Below are 18,870 nucleotides of genomic sequence, written 5' to 3'. Positions count from 1 at the left end.
ATATATTAGGAGATTAATGGGTCTTACAGTTAATCAAAACAAGCTGCTGACCAAAAAAGACACAAACGGGTCAAAATCTAAGCAATCTAAAAGAGCGAAGACAGAATAGGACAAAAAAGTTGGCTAATATTGAAATTTTCCCCTAATTTGTCATGTGTGAGTTGGAAGCATAAAATGTACCTTTTTCTCAAAGAGTTATTATCCATTTTCAGTGAAAGTTATCCTGAAAATTGCTGAGCTATGCTTTATCCATGTAGAGATACACTGCGTGCTTCAGTTTAATAGACACTCTGGATAATATTACATCTTGATATGGAATATATGAAGTACGATATACTTGTAGCTAGTGTTAAAGCTTGTAAATTCACATCTAACACATTGTTAGTTTCCACTATGATTTCACAAACTGATCATGTATTTTTTTATTGCTCGACACTAGTAGCATCCACTCCCCTCCACTTAATGGTAAGCCTATATGGACGGGTGTCAGCCACATTAAAAGATGTAAGACTAATGAAAGTGTATATTGCTGCTTAATGATTTAATTGCCGCTTTTCATTTTCTATTCATTCATAACGGATTTGGGAAATGTCTGATTTTCTATTAAAGTCTGAAGAAACACTTACTTGAAACAGAAGAGTCATCTTAAAAATCTCTAAGGGAAAGTCGATGGCGGCAGATACAGAAATGAAGGCACTCCCAGCAACAAAACAGTTTCTTTTTTGCCCCTTCTCTGCAATCAAAGCCTGGACTCAGATGGCCTTGGAGAACTCCTGGGGTCTGACAGAGCCTCTCAGGCATGCAGCCATGACACAGTCATGGCCTTGATCTCTGTCATGCTCATTACCCTCTGCTGTACCAGTCCTCCATGAGTAAGCATGCTGACATCTCAGCATGGGTGGACTCAGACAGTCACCACAGTGCGCTTGCACTCGAAAGAACAAGGCCAGTGCCAAGGTTTTACCTCGCTGATGGTCACTTGCTAAGAAGTGCCAAGTACTTGTAAAATCAATGGGCTATTTGGATGCCCACAGTGCTCGTCTGTCAGTCTGAAGGCAAGGTTCGAGCTACCTTTATTCACTACTGACGTAACACTTTTCAGTCTTCTAGCGCTATACAGCATTTCTGGAAAGAAAACATTGAGTGGTTTAAATACACATATTGACTGCCGTATAATACCGCTTCAGACCTTCCAAAAAACACAACCAAAAATGCATAAGTATATATTTTTTTAAAATGGTTCTGTAGATGCCTTGTTTAGACAGGCGTGACTTGTGTCAAACCTTATCTGTGGTGTACTCCCTCAATGAATCCCCACCTCCTTATATTATTAAGGTTTAATCATCAGGCTGGAAAATGATTATTGGGTATTCTACCCACTTGCGTCCCGGAGAGTGATTTCTGAGCTGTGAAGCGGTCCGATTACCCAGTGAAATGAAATAATTTTCTTCAGCTCACTTTCCAACTTAACACAGTCTCAGCTGGTCACATGCTCGAGGAACTATTAAGATGGGAATAACAGAGGACAAACACTGTTGACTTTGTACCACAGAGATGAATGTGGTTTAATTGGTGGAAGGGGAACATTCCAGGACTGGGGTCTCATCTAGAGAAGAAAACCACTTAACAGCTTGCAGGAAGTCTCCATTTTCATGAAAAAATCCCTACCTTTCAAGCTCATTATACCCTGTAGCCATCTAACAGAGCGAGTCATGAAGACTGTAGGAGGCAAAATAAACACCACGAGTGTTTTCAAAGTGTGATTTGGACACTAATCTACAGGGATGCATCTCACAGACATCTGTGGGGGTTAAAGCCACAGCTTTTTGTAGCCAAACTTGATCTCACAATGAAAATTCTTACATATTGCGCCCTTTGCACCTCCCGTTCAAAACACCACACTGTGGGATCCAGCCTTCCTGTAATTCATAAAACAACAAAAAATCCACACCACATAATCCAGGTTGTCATGCTCTTCTACAAAAGTGACCCAAGGGCAGAGGAACAAAGGCTGTTTATATTGTTAAGAACCGCTTCTATAAAAGCACAAAGCCAAAACCAGCACTCTTCGATGAGATACAGCTACTGACAGATGTTTTTAACTGGATCTGTCATGAATAAACATTTGTGCCAGGTCTACCTGAAAAAACTACTGCAAGACAACATATTTTACAAACGCTCATGAGTTCAAAGCTGGTTTTTTAACACCAGCAAATAAAGGTACAGTTTTAGCACAGATGTTCATGTCACAGTTTGTCCAAAGCTACATTATATATGTACTTGTTTATATACATATATATATGCAACAAAAAATGAGTTATACAGTATGCCTTGCAAATTTAATGAAAATAGATTTATGGCTCATAATACACTGATCTGGCTTTAGCCGTTATTCGAACTACAGATGAGATACTTCCATGGGAATGAGATCATTAATACCGGAAGGACATTCCTTTCATCATTCCATTAGAGGCTGTATAGAAAGCTGTCTGTGTCCCAAAGAAGACAGCAGCATCAAGTAACACAACATTTAAAATAAACCTTTTGCACTATGTTCTGTAAGACAAGTCCATGGTGTTGTCTCATTCTGTATAATAAAGTCAACATAACACAAAATAAAAAGGTTATACTGACTCTCCTCGACATTTAAGGGGCTCCCTTAAGGTCAAGGCAATTTAATACAAATTAAACAGCAACAGATGAGTATACAAGGATTATTGGAGGAACTTGCAATAAAATAACCACACTTTGTAACTGGGTAAAGACAGATATATTTCAAAGAGAAATGGCAGGAGAACAAGCACTTTAAGATGACAGGGACTTGCTGTACTAATGCACAACACCCCAAGCGATGGCTGTTAATAGAAGGTTTGACATGAGAGTTTGACTATACACCTGTCAGAAAAAGCGTGGAGTGACGGACAGTTCACGGGAACAATTTGCTCCTTATTAAGACGGCATGCTACAATAAACGTTCTGCCCTTCCACAAACAGAACAATAGAGCTGCACGACCAGAAAGAACTGGAACCAGAAAAAAAACTGCAGCACCAGATGCAGAACATTGAGAAGAAGCCACAGGCTATAGTTGACCACAATCAAGTAAATACACAATGCTGTCTATTTCCGCAAGCTGTCAGGTAAAGTCTGCTTGGATGGGGACTTGAGAGATTTTTGGAAACTTAAGGCTTTATAAAAAAAAAAAAAAAAAAAAAAAAAGATTTAGAGCTTTCTACATTTATTTCAATTATTCAAACTATGCCAAAAAACAAAAAGTAGCACCAGTGGGATGGGGCGGAGAATAAGGAATAGCTAAAGACAGGCTCATCAACATGATCGCTACCAGATCTGCTCAGCGATCATTCATTTTAGTCACCATGTTCAAAACCATCCAACTAGAAACTTTGCAGTGTGTTTGCTTCTGTTTGAACCATGCAGTAGTAATCTGCCTATATGCAACTCCTTCATATTTCGCTGAGGATTCTGGCCGTGGTTGTTGCTTAGAGACCTTGACTCTGGCTCCACAACACACTCACAGCTCTGCCCTTTGCATTCAAGGTCTCCAATACTAGTTCTCTCCATTTTCTTTCATTATATTCATTGTTCAAGACAGAAGTAATTTCTGAACACAATTTATATTCTAGCAAGGACCATAATTTTGCCTCTGCAAAACTATATTCAGCGGTCTCAGTAATTCCATTTTTCCCGCTTTGAAAACTGAGAATAAAATTTCACTTTTTCCTTCCAAACTTATTTTCATGAGTTTAAGACACATGAAATGTCAAAATGTTTGAATTTACATTTAATTTGCCGATGCTTTTCTTCAAAGTGACTTACAGTGTTACAATTAGTAAAGCTGAGTAATTTTTAGTGGAGATATTCAGGCCAAATACCTTGCTCAAGGGTACTACACAGGAGGTGCAATTTACACCGGCTCCTTCGAGTGCAAGGCAGCACCTTTAACTACTTTTCAGCCTGCTGCCCTAGGTTTAGCTGTACTTTTATAGGCCACATCCATGTAATAATGTAGAACTTAATCAAGTAGGATCTGTTCAAACAACCATCAGGATCATTGGAGACTCCAGCCACCCAAGCCATGGACTGCTCTTGCTGCTACCATCAGGCAGACGGTATTGCAGCACCAAATCCCGCACCAGCAGGTTGTGGGACAGCTTCTTCTTACAGGCCATCAGGCTACTGAACTTTAATAAGTAACTAATAATGCCACCACACGCACTACACCACTAACACTGGATGTTGTATATTTTATTATGTGACTACTGTACACACAGTACATATTGTACAGGTGTTTATTCTATATATTTTTTGTGGTCTGTATACCTGTAACTTATGCCGAACAGCTGCAGAGAACGCACCGAAGATTTTCACCACCCGTACACTTGTGGTTATGGTAAATGAAAGTGATTTGAGGTTAATAAATAAAAAAAAAAAATAAAATAAAAAAAAAAAACAACCCTCTAAACAACAATCAGCAGCTCCTCACAACTGTACCTTTAAGTACAATCTGCACTGTTAAAAACACAAAAAGCCAGTTGAAACAAAATTTTAATGGATTTCATAGCAGCGACATGATAGCCAGCACCTTGCGCATTCAAAGCCTTGTTTTCATCTTACACTTGCTTTAAGCTGAGTTCAAACAGAGGGTCCTGTCAGCAGATGATGAACACTGGGGCACATGCTGATATCAACACTATCTGCTGCACCCTGCTGACTCAGAGCCATGTTTGCTCTGACGCTCAGCCCATTTTCCACTGCTGCGAGAGCTTCAAAGGGGCAGGTAGAGCGGAGTTGACGTGGGCAGATGGACGGCAGCGGTGGAGAATCTGGCAGTCAACAACCACATGTGTAGGGAGCAGATGTGTCCAGGCCTGAGGATGTGCCAGGCTGGTAATCTGGTTTCAGGGAAGATTCTTAGCAACCTCATCTATCCCCCTCTGCACAGAATCAGGATTTGTTTCATTTTCCTAATCAAGTGGCACTTTCACTGCTTTCACCAACATGAATGTTGCTGCGATGGTACCAGTTTCTTTACCTTGTGTTCCTTTTTTTTTCTTTAGCATTCTGTCAACTTTTAATGCACCCATGGTGGTGCACGTTCAAATCTAGCTCATTCTGTGTGGAAGTTGCATCCTCTCCCAGTATTTATGCAGGTTTCCAAAGGGTGCTCCAGTTTCCAAAAATGTATGTCAGGTGAATTTGTTATTCTAAATTGCCCCTTTACGTGTGTGTAAGACAGTGAGAGAGAAATACTGCGTAAGAGTGAATAAGCATGTTTAATTTCTCTGTGATAAACTGGCATCCTGTCCAGGGTGTACCCTGCCTCACACCTGCTGCTTCTAGAATAGGTTCCAGACCACCATGACCCTGAACTGGAGAAGCAGTTACTGATTAATTACTGAACAAATAAATTTCTAAACTTTAATGCAATGTCAGTAATGCTTCTCACACGCAGACTGATCACGGACTAAGAATTCAGATTTTGTACAATAGAAGAGTTAAGTGCATTAAGCATGAATGACTCTGCTAAAACATTAATGCATGAATCTGACCTCTTAACATAATTGTAAACAAATTTTTAAAGGCTTAGCCAAAATCCTGCCATGACTGTCGGCTGGACTTGAGTGAGGTCGTGAGCCGGCAACATGTCCATAGTGCTGACCATGACACTGAGCTCTATTCTGAGCGTGTTGACTTCCTGGGGGGTGGAACAGAGAAGGCTGAGTGGGCCAATGCTCTCAAGTTTGGCTCTGAGGATCATGTTATGTAAGAATGAGCACTATGAAATATAAAAAGATTTAATGAAAGAGTGAGAAAGTCTGGTGGTCCGTGTTGCTGGAGTGTGTAGGATGCAAAGATGCAGGGCTACATAATCGAAATTGTTAATGTGCAGAGTATACGAAACACTAGCATCTGAACTTCATGTCTACAATGCACTGTTTAGAGAGATACAAAGACTACAATCCAGACATTTTGGCTATCTGACTAAATATTGTGAACAACCTGCGAAGTACATGTGTAAACATGTTGTTTCCCAGTTGCAATTCCTTTATTAAAGAAAAATAAGAACATATCAATTAATCTATCCACCCACTCATTATCAGAAACTGCCTGTCCAATGAATTTTCACAGTGGTCCGGAGCCTATCCGTGAAAGCGTGTGAAAGCAGGGCACACCCTGGATGGGATACCAGTCCGTCAGATATCTTCCTTCACTCACATATGCACATATTATGGGCAATTTAATGTTATCAATGCCCCTACAAAATAAGGGGTGTAGGAAGAAACAGCAGCACCCTGAGGACACCAACGTAACACAGGTAAAACATGAAAACTCCACACACACACACTGAGCCAGATTGAACACACAGTTCTGGCAACTGAAATTGCCTTGTGGTACAATGGAAGAAGAGGTTTCAGTTTTAGCATAAATGTCTGCTCATACTAAATGGCCATGTCGGTTAACAAACCACCTGTACGCAAACCAGAGACAGGTCTGGAAAACCTGTCTGAGACTTGGGTCGCTACTCAAGATGTGCCAGTCAATTACTAATGGCTTGGAAGGTTCAGGAAAGGATATTATACACACATAGTATCTATATAATATAATATAATAATATACACATTATCTATATTTAAAATAAGTTAAGGGGAATTTGAACAAGAGAAAGCTGACTATTTTTATTTGAAAATGAGTCATGACAGGTTCTGTTAAACTTCATATCGTTATAAAAATGGTTACAGCTGTGAGTACTGTCCAAAATATACTTTTTGACAAAAAACTAAGCAGTGCAAGCTCTCTTTTAATGTGCAGTTTGCCCAGTTAAATCTATAGCAGAGAGTGACTGTTACTCATTGCCTAATGCAAACTTCAAAAAGTTGCCTAATGAAACTGGAAACACAGGAGTCTAAGTTCTAACCGGTATTCATTCTCACTTGATCTGGTAAATTTTAACACCATCGAACCTATAAAAATTGGCAAGTAATAGATACTACTCACCAAACAAACACCCACTGACAGAATCTTGTTACTGTTTAAAAACTAATGGAAAGCATCTGGGTGATAGTTTGAAGAGTAATTCTGACAACTCATGACCAGGTCACCAAACTACCATTTACATTTATTCATTTAGTCAACACTTTTCTCAAAAGCAGCTTAGAATATTAAGCAACCAAACCCCTTTATACACCTCTGTATTTTTCAGTGGAGCAATTATGCGTAGGTACCTTGCTCAAGGGAAACTATGCTGCGTAGAACGTCAACGTGGTGGAATGATCTCCCTCTCTCACTCAGAACTGCTGAATCTCTACATTAAAGAAGGGTCTTAAAACTCACCTCTTTTGGACTCACTTCTCCTCTGATCTCTTAAGTGCATGAAAAACGTGTAAATGTTGTTTAATAAATTTGTGTTTAGAAATTGTTGAATACTGGACACACCTTTATGCAGTTACTCGTTTGACGTAAATGTTTAATTTTCTGATTAGAAATGTCTGAATAATGGATAAACCATGTAGCTACACATGTGACGTATATTGGTTCATATGGTAGAATGTGACAAATTCGCTGTGTTTTAGAATCATGTGCCTGCATCCAAGTCTCTCCCTCTGTTGATGTAATGCACTCATTGTATTTTTCTGAAAGAGGTATGTCGCTTTGGAGAAAAGCATCTGCTAAATGAATAAATGTAAGGGTAGTACAACAGGAGGTGGGATTCAAACTTGCAACCTCAGAGTCCAAAGGCAACAGCTCTCGACTTCTACATTACCTGCTGTCCCAAAATAGGTAAGAATGCTCATTAAGTTTCTATTACTCCAATCCACAGAGGAGTTGTAAGCTACAAGGAAAGAAGGACGAATCATCCAAAACAAGGAAAAATGGCCAGAACATGGAGAACAAAGGTTGTAAATAAATCCCAGCTGGGGATGAACAGAAAGAAGGAAATGTGCCCCAGTGTACTGACTGAGTGAGCAAGATGAAGAAATGATTAATAACAGTAAGACGGTACAGTGTGCTGCACCTGGAACTCCGGTACTATGGTCACTGCATTTTAGAAGACGCTTTTGAGACAGAGCATTCATTTTAGAACAGTATTTCAAATGAGCAAGTGCATTTATACTGCTTTTACTGGAAAATATAGAAGGCAGCATGTTCAAGGGAATAAGAGAAAACAGGCCAGAGTCTGACCTAATATCAACACAGACATTAGAAGATGCAGTTACAAAGAACAACCTGAAAAACAGCTATGTAATATGCGGCCCCTATACTGTTATCTGGATGCATAAATTATATCAGCTGTCAAACTCAGCTTTAGAAAACAAACCACATACAACTTCCACAAAATAAAATGAAGGTAATAGAAATATTACACAGTCTGAAGCAACAGTCTATCTGAGAGCCATAACTTGAGTTGAACAGATGAGATGGTCCTTTTAATGTATTGGAATATTCAGTTTGATAAGAAATTTAATTTAAAAAAAAAAAAGACATCAAGGGGTTCTCAAAGCAACAGTGCCTTATGTGAGACTTATAACTGTCCGTAAAAGGCAAAAAGTCCGTCATGTTTCTGAATTCAGGCTGTCAAACGCGTTTAAAGATTCTGCTAGATAAAATGTGAAAGTACTCAAAAGTTGAATCTTAATCAGACTCTGAAATTTTAAACAAATGCCTTGTGAAATTCTGGCAAGTTTCATATATGTTGAGTGACTGCATTACTTTCATTTAGTCTATGAACCAAAATCAATAATTGATAAAACTTTATCCAGCTGCTTGTGTGATATACACTGGTCCATACAGTGGAATGTGAAATTTACTGTGCTCTACAATCACACCTGCATCCAAATGTCTCCTTTTGCTACTGTAATACATCTAAGAGAAAAATACAAAGAGTGTAAGTCGCATTAGAGAAAATCATCTGCTAAATGAATAAATGTAAATTGAAAACAAGTTATACCATGCATTGGTGGTCCCTGAATGCACTTAAAGGCCACATTAATGTTTAAGTCTTTATAAGGCCACTGTTAGTTGTCATCATGTTGCCATTGACTTACTAATCACATTAAGCTATATGACTATCTCCTGTATCTCAGCCATTTACAACAGTAGAACTTTAGGAAGCACAATTATAAATAAACAAACTACACAGTGTGCTAAGGAAAAATTTAGGTTTGAAGTAAGACACTTAAAAATCAAATAAATTGTCATCCAAAAGATAAACCTCAACCCTGACGTCTCTGAGCTCCAGTGTTTGTGTCTGGGTTACAGTTCTTTAGGTGATTTTTCAGGTCAGAAGCAACCAAGGCATCAGAACAACGTGGTTTTCCTGTGAACTTCTACAACGGCACTCACCTGTAACAGGAAAATGAGAAAAGAACACTTGACAGGAGAAGCAGTTCTTCTCTTTCTGCTTCCAGAATCACTAGGCCATTGTGATTAATCTGAAACACACAGCATGAAAAAGCAGCATTAATCTCTTCATCAAACAGGCTCATAGCTTGGTTTTCATGTCTAGGGTAAAAGCACAGGAATAGTATGACAATACATCTAGAACCACAGAATCATGGCTCTCATTATCATTACTTTTTATATGATGCCCTTGAGACGACCTGCAATGCTAGATAAGCAAATGTACAGTGATGACCCATTTATGTAGTATGGTATTTTTACTAGAACAATTCAGGTAAAGTACACTGATCAAAGGCACTACAGCAGGACTGAGATTAAACCCGCGCACGCACGCACGCACAGTCTGAAGCCGCTCGTCCCACGCAGTGTTGCGACGAACCAGAGCCTAACCCGGCAACACAGGGCGCAAGGCTGGAGGGGGAGGGGACACACCCAGGACGGGACACCAGTCCGTCACAAGGCACCCCAAGCGGGACTGGAACCCCAGACCCAGAGAGAGCATGACCTGGCCAAACCCACTGCGCCACCGCGCCCCCTCTGAGATTAAACCCAAGAACTTCCAATTGCAAGGCAAGGGCTCTAACCTTTACACAACCCGCAAACCTATGATTGCAATGCAGCAACATAATTTTTATATAACCATGGAAACTCAGCTCACTAGAAAACAGTGTAAAATGATGTCCACCAGCAACATCAAAACCAGAAGAACATTCCAGTTTGCCCTTCTGCAGGCAATTGTAGAAAACACACGTTCTTCAGTTCATGCTGACCAGCTTTTACTGCAGAAAAAGAATGTGACACCTAGAGCATTGAGGATAAACTGTGTATTTGAAATATGAGGCATAATGCGCATTTATTGTAAACTAGGACAAGCCTTTGTGCTGGTTTGCATCCCGAGAGATTGCTATGGAAACCGTAATTAGTCGTCTCAATGCTGGCAGCACTACGCAAGCAAGACAATAGTAGGACAGGATTTCATAGACATAAGAGGCTCTTCAGTGAAGGACTAGGCACGAAAAAAATGTCCTTGTACAGAGGAAGAGACAGAACCCCCACCGCCAAAAAAGAATGCATCATCAGGCCACTTAGTGTGCTATACACAGATGTCTCTGAGGAACATGCAAATACTTTTCTTTTTCCCCATCAGTGACTAATTTGCAATTACTGTATATGTGCACTGCCAACGAATGAATCTTCAGTCACCAAACAGTTGAAAAGTTAAAAATTCCAAGGCATAAAACTGATCTAAGGACAGAGGTGTAAGCAACCTCAATATTAAACAAGTGCTCTTTTTAGCTACATGTATAGAGCACTGCTATATACTATAACACTGTGCCAACTGTTCAACAAAAACTAAAGTAACTATTCTTGAGTGCGATTACAGCATACAACCACCTACAAATTCTTTCCGACATCTGTTGCACCGAAAAGCATGGATCATGAATTTATGACATTCGTTTGCATTTAATATGGTGACATTTATCACTACTGACATTTATTATAGAAACTCTTTAGAAATTGTTCAGAATGCTGTGTCATATGATCAACATTGAAAGTCTCTGGATTTTACAACAGCAGTACCATAGTCCTTGGTGGCACTGGCACAAGGAGAAATGGATATACCATGTTTGAAAATATATCATCAGGGATTTTTGAGTTTCTTTTCTTGCACTAATAAGATCTTTTTATTGCTCATGCCTCTTGGGCAGCAAGACCCGTTTCGTTTGTGATTTTGTGGTTGCGGTCACGATCATTCCTTGGATATTCTTTGACGTCATGCTAAGTGCTGTCAGCTTTCAATAGATGTTTGTACTGTAACTGCTCACTGGGGGCCCACGGCGCCCCATTCGCTTTTAAGTTCACAGTAAATCTGGGGGTGGGGTGTTAGGGGGCTGCCTGCAGATGTATGTCCAGACCAACTTCTGGCCTGTATACAGGCTGCAGGGCAATTTCCAATGAAGCGTCTCCACTCACCAAGGAATTCAAGTAGAAAGGCTTTTAGCTGTGGAAGTGCCCATCTTGCACTGCCACAGAAAGGAAATACAAGGATCTACTGTTACAGAAAACTGAATATCAGAGGAAAACACGGAGGGAAAATTTTGGAGAAAGCATGCCACGTTCCTGTTCATCTTAGGACACTTAACTGGCAATAAATGGTACATAAACATGTCAAAACAGGAGACATATTTCCAGTCACAATGGTGTGGCTGGCACAAAATGCTCAATCACGTAACAAGCCATGAAAATTTGGGTGTTTCTGCAAAAATCAGGCATCATTAACTATTTTATGTCAGCACTGCAACCCTGTCATGGTTTATTTATAGATCAAATGCTGTAAGACCTATGGTTTCCATTAGGTTATCAGCGCATCTGAGCATGAAAAGATAATGCACCACAAGTGAGGAACAGACATCCACCACAGCAGCGTGGAGAGCTCCAGTACATTCTGGAAACCCCTCATTGTACAGAGCCATGATCAGCCTACAGAGGACACAAACAGCTGGCATCAATTACCTTATGGAGAGATTAAGGCTTTCAGTACTGAAACCACTTCTAGTTTTGATGCCATCTGAAGATTTCATTTTGAACTCACAACCTCCATTTTTCGAGCTGCAAGCAGACCCCATAAACGTGTTTCAAATAAGACCACTGATAAAGTAACAGCCAGAAAAAATAGACAGTGTCAAACCAGTTGGAGCCCAAACAGGCAATTATCCAGAACCAGCAGATGCTTTCATTTACACCCAGTGTGACCCCAACCAAACTCTGCTATTACTGGAGAGAACAAAAAGGTTCGCTTTATTGGCATTGGTCTTGCAAGTCACAGGACATACCCTTTTCCCTTGATGGGGGGAGTGGGGGTGGAAGAAAAAGAACTCATGTGTGGCAAAGCACTGGTAATAAGCACTGGTAATTAGCACTGGGGTGGCATGGTGGCACAGCAAGTAGCGCCGCTGTCTCAGCGCCTGGGTGGTGTGAGAGGACATGGGGTTCGATCCCCGCTCAGTCCATATGGAGTTTGCATGTTCTCCATTCTCCCTGCGTTTGCGTGGATTTTGTCCGGGTGCTCTGGTTTCCTCCCACAGTCCAAAGACATGCTGTTCAGTTTCCCCATAGTGTGTGAGTGACAGAGAGAGTGTGTGTTCCACTGATGTATGGATGAGTGACCCACTGGAAGCAGTGTATCTAGCAGTGTAAGTCACCCTGGTGAATAAGGTGTGTGGGCTGACGACACTACGTAGAGTTCATTGGAAGTTGCTTTGGAGAAAAGGGTCTGCTAAATAAATAAATGTAACCACCAGACTTGCACGTACAGCATCACAACATGGGAGTGCAGGTCTCCTTAACAACACGTCCTACAAAGAAATTTCATTCAGCACTGCAGGAGCCAGCTGAAAATGTGTAACATAACACCGACGTATAAAAATCGTTTAAGATATCTGCTAATGTACAAAACCCCACCATGGCAGCTGAGTCATGGAATCGGTTGTCCAACAGATGGTGCTTGAAAATGTAATGTGTGGAAAGCCCATTTTGTGACTGTCCCACCAGCGATTAGGAGAGGCCCCTCAATGTGAAGCACTGTCTTTGTGCTTCTTTAACCACACATGCAAAACCATGTCCTAAATAGAGCACAGTGAAAAAGGAACTCCAGCCACTCTGTGGTACAGCCACAGTACAAGAGCATGAAGATGATCACTCTGATTAGACTTAGATCAGTCTTAAAATGAACATACAGATCTAGGAAACAGCAAAAGTTCATTTCCCATGATGACATCGATATTAATGTCATCCATCATCCTTAGACCAAAAGTCTAGTTCAAAGTCACCACACAGGTTCACAGATGTAATGATAAAATGATTCCGGCAACGTACAACACAATGCCACACGGCTCCCATGTCTGGTTCTTCCTTGCCTATGTTTCCAAGATATACAATTAGCATACTACAGCAGTTTTAGAGCATAACAGCTCACTTGTCTATTTTTTTTTAAGGCACAGAATGTTCCAAACCAGCAATAAGATGTAGTATTTAGAGGTAGAATGACCGCTGTCATGTTCAAATATACTTTCAAAATAATTTCATCACACTTCTCAAATACTCAGCTCCTGCTACCACAGCCTTAGCTGGGGAATTCCTCCATTGTTTACTGGAAGCTGATGGTCTTCATCAAATGCGCCCTGTGACACATTAGCCAGCTTCAACAAGGGGGCTGACAAAGACATTTTAAAGTACACGTGGCAATGGACCTCTGGTGGTTTATAGAAGCTAAGTGTAGGAATAAATGAACACTGTTGCAATTGCAGCACTGTACTTGGGTCTAGAACCTTCAGCCATGCAGTTACAACACGGCCAGCTAGCCACTTACTTCACTTGAGCACGCCCGAGTGACGGTTCGATGACGTCAACCCTCACTGCTTCGTGAACTGCCAGACTCAAAGTAATGCTGGTGTTCTCTGAAGAGCTTGCAATGCATATATAATGACAGAAGTTTCTAAACACTTCGAAACTACAGCATTTGTACTTCTGCACGAATGGTTTCTAAAATGTGATCTGATGTTCAGCTAAATTTATTCATTTAGCTGATGCATCTCTCTAAAATGCATAGTGTTGAGCTACTTACAGTGATTTACCATTTGTACTAATGGTAACTTTCCACAGAAAAAAATTCAGGGTAGGTACCTTGCTCAGGGGTACTGTGGCAGGTGGTGGGATTCTCTAACAGATAAAGGTACACTTTTTCAACGAACAGCACACACGAGACTGTACATTCTTGACTCTGCTGAGCAAACTGCTTGAATGTTCAAGGTCTTGGGCAGGAAAAGTATATGAACCCCTAACAAAGAGGGTAAAGGGAGTCAGAATTTCTAACCACTGAGATAACAGGTATGGGTTGCAAGTGTCCTGCCCTGTTTTTTAATTTTTTTTTTTTTTAAAAAAAAAAAAAACAAACATTACCTGTTCTTCAGAAACAAGATCTGTTGAAGCACAACATGACCTTTTCAAAAGAGATTTCAAAGGATCTCAGAACCCAAGAATGACAACTAAGGATCAAAAGGCATCTCCTGAACTTGTGGGCAAGAGTCCACAAGAAGAAAACCAATAAATATGAGTCATGTTCATGGGTGGATGCCATGCAGAAAACCATTGCTACCCATCTCAAGTTTGCTGATGATCATCTGGATGTTCATCACTGGCACAATACCTGGGAGACAGATAGACTTTTTCAGTAAAAAAAAAAAGACTGCAGTGTTATGTTTAGAGAAAAAAAACACTGCGATAACACCAAACCTTAATCTGAGCCGTGAAGCATGGTTGACAGAGCAACATGATATGGGGCTGCATTGATGCCTCAGAGCCTGGAAAGTTTAAAATCATTGAGAGGGAAAGTGAATTCCAAGCTAGATCAGAAAATTCTGTAAAAAAGTACTAGGATCCCACTGTCTGTACTTAATGCCCATTCTGTCCCACATATGGCTCTGCACTTGAACACCTGGATAACCTTTGAACAAGCAACCCCTCTGTGGACCCAGCAATTTGCCACATCCTATGGATACAGTTTCTGCAACCCATAGCAAGCAGACTCCATATTAACAGACCTTCATACATTTTGCTGCACAATGAATCATAAACCCATGATCATTTTTATATTCATTTCTGATTACATAAAAAAAGTCTTAGTCAACTTGTTCCTACTACTCCCAGAATCATAAGGTATTTTTATGGTAACTAAATCCATTAGCTTCTAAAGTAAAAATCAAAGAAAGTAAATAAATATACACACAATGAGAAATCCAGAGACTGGTGCAACTGCAATTGTTTTACCACTAACAAAAATACCATTTCCTAGAGATTGTGTTACATGGTTTAGTCTCTGCTATTGCTTTGTCTACTCCTATTGGCTGGGTAAAATTTAAATGTGTTAGATGTTCGACTACATTTACTCATTTAAAACCCATATTAGGACCATTAGCTTCAAACAGGCAATGCTGTACTGCAAAGCAGAAGTTGAGATTTCTATTTGTTGAGGAGTGTATCATTTTTGCACACTGCAGACTGTACCAAGGGAAAGAGGAACCATATTTCACTCCTAATGTGAATGCCCCCTGAGACCTAACTAGCAAAGTCTGATTCCTGTCCAGCTGTGCGGCATGTCAAAACACAGTACAGCACTCTCCCACAAGGTATCATAACAATATATCCACTCATACAAGGATGTCCCATTTACTGAAAGACACCGAAAACGCAAGCATGTTTCCCAAAACTTTACATGACGCATTCGGATCAGCTTGCGGTTCTGTACTGGGGGAAACCACAGCAAAGCAGCATACTGAATGTGGGGCGGGGGGGGTCAAAGACCTCAGAATTTGAATGCAGCTAAACAGAATAGGTAAAAGCCCCCATTGTGCTTTCATAGCAGGAAGAAGAAAGCTCAGTCTTCAGAAGCTTAGAGTATAAACAAACACACATAAGATAGCCTCTCACACCCTTGGCTCTTCCACCACTACAAAACAAATCAGCCATAAACCTAAAAATAGCATGGAAGCAGAACTAGAGCAATACCAGCATAAGCGGCAGAAAAACAGCCTCTCCCTTACGAGGGTGGAGGGGTTGGGAATTCATACTCTACCACTCACTACAAATAAACTAAGAAAACAGCCCTGCAGCAGGAACCCAAACCTCCCACAATAAGGAGCCACGTGATCAAGCAGACAGAAGACCTGTTAACAGGTGATCAAGTCGCACATGCCACTCACAAGAAAAGAATCTGCTAGTTAACTACAGTAATAAAATCAACAACTTGCTATACGTTAGTCTAACTCTTACAAACGTTTAAACTATTACAAACACACACGTGATCCATGTCTCTAGATAGAAGTTATGAATCTTCTTTTCTAGTACTTAAGAGGTCTGATTTAGGTCCCTATGGGACACTGGACTCTGAAATCAAAGGCAGTGGATCTCAAAGAAAAACACCAGCCTTATACACAAATAACCTCGAAACACTTCTCTTATGCATGGACGCTTTGATCCATTTAAATGTGTCAATGTAAAAACACCACTGCTGTTAACCGAATGAGAATGGACCTGTATTTCAAGAAAGAAAACAAATCTGTGGAATGTTGCAGGGTAATAACCTGAGAGAGTCATTAGAGCATTAAAAAGAATGTCCCAGAAAACAACATGTCACCCCATTCAGCATTTTTTCCCCAGCTGCTCTTGGCTCCCTTGGACTGACAATAACTCATGCAGCTGTACCAACAATCTGTTTGCGTGTAGTTCATAAAGTTATTGGTCTTTCACAACACAAAAGCATACACCTTAAGTCAGTCATCCTCATTTTACAGATGCTGTTTCTCCCCACCTAAACTTCATTTACTAGCACAGTGAAGTCGAGTTCTCACACGGAAGGTTTCCTGACAAACTTCCGATTAGAGGCCCATTTCAAATTAGAAGACTGTGAACAGTGATCATTATGTCCAAAGGGCGGGGGGGAAAATGTATGTGTATATTCTGCACACAATGTGTTTAACGATAACCAGTGACTGTCATACCCACACTTCAGGGATGGACTCTACAGCAGCAATGTCTGTAAACTCAACTGCAACAGCCTGAGAAAACAGAAGCCAGAACGCCATGGGAGACAAGCTCTATAAATACCCAGATTCCCAGATCCCAGGTTGTAGACACAAAAATAAACAGGAACAGCAGGGTGTACTGAGCTATACGATGTGCGATGTGTGCAGAGCACATGGGCACCGGGCATGTGTGGCTGCAGTAAAAAATGTACCCTGCACTAGCAGGCGACCCCACAAGAAGAGGACTCCTTAGCAACTTTGAACAAGGTACTACTAGAACTGTTGGGCATCTAACAGCACTTCTCAGTCAAGTAACAATGGCTAAAAAGATCAGCAAAGTTTTGCAAGGGATGCGAACCAAGGGTAAAACAACTCCAAAATCTCCTAAAGACATTTGATGGATGGCTGCCTTAGCTCATGCTCACTGTCGAAAAGGGCAACTGCAGATAAACAAAGTTGTCGTGTTCATTCAGTCATAAGCAAACAGCATCAACAAGAATCGCCCAAAGGAAACTTTGCAGAAGTGGTTATCGCACTAAGGTTGCCGTACAAAAAACAACTAGAATATTTGGGAACAATTATTTTTTCTGGACCAGCAACAAGAGCCCAGGCAGCTGGCATTAGAATTTTCACTGGTGTACCTGGGTACCTGGAATTGGCTCTGAATACATTGAGGAATCCTTTTTTTTTTTTTTAAATTTACCAGGCTGATGAGTCATTAAAACAATATGACACATTTAACAAAATGAGGCAGACTATACTTTATCATATACCCGACTAATGTCATCAGATGGTGAAAATGGGTTTAGCGGACTGAATCAATTTCCTGAACAGATTTTTTTTTTTTTTTTTTTAAAGAAAAGGCAAGTTAAACTCTTTGCGTAATTATAAATAAATAAATAAATAAATAAATAAAAATCCAGTGCAGAGTAGAAACAGGCAACCCAAGACTGGTGGCCAAAGCTGCAAGTCCCTGCAGTACTTAAAAGATGGCTCATTCAATTTCCTTCAAAATCAAAATCAGCAATACAACAATGCAACGAGGGCACAAGAGAAGGGTGCAGAACGGCTCATGCCACAGATTTTCACCATACTTCAATGGAACGTCTTCAGAGAGAAAAGAATGAGGGAATGTAACACTAGAGGAAATTTACTGGCTAGAAATAAACTGGGCAGATGCTGCCTTGCAGTAACAGTTGCATCATTTGAAATGAAATGAGTTACATGACTGTTTCTAAGCTTTAAAATGCTGCAAGAATAAGAAACTATATTCTGAAACTCAAGAACATGGAATTATTTTTTTTTCCCCCCACAATATTAAGTATACTTGATGGCAGTAATCCTCTTAAAATTTCAAAGTGATCAGTCAATCCTTACAAACCAGCTTCTTCAGTATATTTTCTCTAGTAATACAGCATATCTCTTCACATTTACTTGAATGTGTAAATGAAAAGACAACTAATAATACCCAATGCCACACTTTTCAGACATTTTACATACATACCTGTACTCCTCTGCTTTCATTGCTCCTTGTGGAGCAGAGCACATCCACCATGCAATTTGTACACTAAGATCCAGGGGTCTTGGCAGTGTACTTTGTTATGGGGGTCTGTTCTTTCACCACACAGTTGCCCCTACCTGACATTACAACGTTGAGTTATTTCTGTTATAATACAGTCCAAAAATTTTAATTTACAAGTTTACTTCATCCACATAAAAGGCCTCCTTGGTTTATTGCTCTGCATTTACCACCAAACTATCAAACTGTCAATGTCTCTCCGGAACGATGCTTTTATTTTAAATGCTTTGATTTTCTTTTCAAAGCTATGCAGTTCACCATGTCCCACTACAACTAACCATGCATCTTGCTGT

At 40.3% G+C, this 18,870-nt stretch overlaps 1 protein-coding gene across 2 annotated transcripts in view; it reads right to left on the bottom strand.

Annotated features, from left to right (window-relative positions):
- Window positions 1-18,870, bottom strand: part of mrtfba (myocardin related transcription factor Ba) — a 46,476-nt gene that overhangs the window by 22,601 nt on the left and 5,005 nt on the right. For both annotated transcript variants that reach the window (XM_018740566.2, XM_018740573.2), the window contains exon 2: window positions 9,362-9,450. The gene's annotated coding sequence lies outside the window, so the exon portion shown is untranslated. The remainder of the gene's footprint in view (window positions 1-9,361; window positions 9,451-18,870) is intronic.

The sequence above is a fragment of the Scleropages formosus genome, chromosome 20 (assembly GCF_900964775.1).
Source record: "Scleropages formosus chromosome 20, fSclFor1.1, whole genome shotgun sequence".
In the NCBI taxonomy this organism is placed as follows: domain Eukaryota; kingdom Metazoa; phylum Chordata; class Actinopteri; order Osteoglossiformes; family Osteoglossidae; genus Scleropages; species Scleropages formosus.
This window is presented reverse-complemented; position numbering and strand designations above follow the sequence as displayed.